This window comes from Pygoscelis adeliae, unplaced genomic scaffold, assembly GCF_000699105.1.
Source record: "Pygoscelis adeliae isolate BGI_AS28 unplaced genomic scaffold, ASM69910v1 Scaffold14, whole genome shotgun sequence".
In the NCBI taxonomy this organism is placed as follows: domain Eukaryota; kingdom Metazoa; phylum Chordata; class Aves; order Sphenisciformes; family Spheniscidae; genus Pygoscelis; species Pygoscelis adeliae.
The window spans coordinates 12,011,219-12,013,373 of NW_008825109.1; the positions used below are offsets into that span (position 1 = coordinate 12,011,219).

General features: G+C 39.9%; 1 protein-coding gene across 1 annotated transcript in view; it reads right to left on the reverse strand.

Moving 5' to 3' along the window:
• SAMSN1 (SAM domain, SH3 domain and nuclear localization signals 1) overlaps positions 1-2,155 on the reverse strand; it is a 37,665-nt gene that overhangs the window by 34,473 nt on the left and 1,037 nt on the right. The gene's annotated exons all lie outside the window — the stretch shown is intronic.

Sequence of the window (2,155 nt, forward strand, 5' to 3'; positions counted from 1 at the left end):
CGTGTCTTTCTTCTGCTGAGGGCTCCAGAGCTGGACACAGTACTCCAGGTGGGGTCTCACCAGAGCAGAGTAGAGGGGCAGAATCACCTCCCTTGACCTGCTGGCCACGCTTCTTTGGATGCAGCCCAGGATATTAAGCAGGGTATTTTTAAGCCTTAGGACTTTTCCTTTATAGTTCAACTACCTGGATCCTCAGCTGATGTACAAGGTATAAATGTACAGTTCCATGGCAGTATGTGCAGGTACAATGATAAACGTTGGCAAAGGATCAGAATCCTTCCAGTATGTCTTTTGAAAATATTTCTCTCACATTTCTCTCCCTATTTTCTCTGGGATGTCACCAGGTGTAGATTTTTTTTTGCCTAGCAATGAATGTGTATTTATTTAGTTTGCATACAAAGCATACAGTAGTTATATGCATATCCATGCATATGCAAAAGCTGCCAGATATGCAAAGAAGTTATTAGCATGACTGCAGCACTACAGAAATCCTGCTGTATAACAAAACAAACTGCAACACTACTATTTCATGGCAATGGACAAGTATCAACCCTTTCATAGCAGACTCTGAGAGTTGTAAGATGCTACTTTTTGTCTATGTAGCACCTAATGCATCTGCAGAAGTCCCTTAAGCACCACAGTAATCAATAAAGTAAAGTAAACGCATTGCTCACAGAGAACTGGCAGTTAGATACTGAAAATCTATATTAGTCCTGCATTGGTCATTAACTTGCCCACCACTACTAGAGGCTTTATACAGGGACAGCCAATTGCCTCAAGAAGGGTTTTAACAGAAGCCTTGCGTGGTATTCCTTCATCTTTATCAAAAGGCATAACTGGATGCTGATATTCTTCACATTAGAAAGTAATAAAAGCAAAAGGATTAAAAAGAAAATCCTGGTGAAGCACTTGAATTAATGCACAGAAGTTCATCCGATTGTGATAAAGACACAATTGTGATAAAGGTCACTATGGGTAAGATTCAGTTACCTAAAAAGATCTTTCTGGTGTCCTCTTTGAGGGCCTAAGGTAGCACACCTGATTTTCACTTAACTCTCCAGACCTTATGGCTCTCCCATAGGTCTTGCGTCAGCCCGGTGTGGATGTATTGGAGACACTGGGACTTCTAAGCTGCCTAAAGGCAAAGTGAGGTAGCCCAAAACCTCCATAGTGACAAGGGCATCCTGCCCTGCGAGTATGAGGAGGCACCAAATGTTGCCTGCGCAGAGCAGGGGCAGCCAGGAAGTGATCTAGGGAAGTCATTTGTGAAATCCTGTAACTTCTGTCGGGAGGTAAGGACCTGCGCCCCATGTTACCCAATTCAGTATTAAGCAACTTAAGTATTTGCGTTGCTTCCGTGGGGCACGTTTCGAAACATGCTACAACAAGCTAAGATTTTCATTCCGTGTGACGTGGGGCTGTTTCCTCCCATGCCCTTTTTGTGAATAGCACATTCAGCAAAAACATTCTCATCGTGGAAAGTTTACACAATTCTGTGCAAAAGTGGGACTACAGTAGATGAAGTGTTTCAAAGCACACTACTTTCCATTTTTGTAAACATTTATAATAAGACAAAGTCAGCACAGCAAAGTCAGCAGGTTTGATACTCAGTCAAGTGGTTAGACTCTTTTTATCCCTGCTTTACACATACGGTGAATCAAATCCATGACCATGAGATAGATATATATATATGTATATTTGAGAAGCCACAATGCCAGCATTTTAATAGCATGGAGTGCATTCATGAATGAATAACTAACTGTGTAAAAAAAAAAAAAAAAAAAAGGAAATCAGACTGTTGTTAAGGAATGTATTATTCTGGAAGAAGAGAGTGACCAAAACTTGCTTTTGAAATTATTTAACAGACAGGAAAACAAAGCACATCCACAGAGTCTCTCATGGTCATTTCTTGCTTAACCTATAGCGTAATTAGATATCGTTTATACTTCTGTCCTGTCTTTAAAAAACAGTATGATGATTGAACAGAAGAAAATACATACCATACCAACCAGTGAAATGCTTAAAACCCATTCAAATCCATGGGAAAATGGATTCAGAATTGTTTCAAATCCATGGAAAAAATATTAATTTTAATTGTTAATGAGTCACAGTCTAAAACTGCAAGTGCAATACACAAAAGCCAATGCTGAGTAAA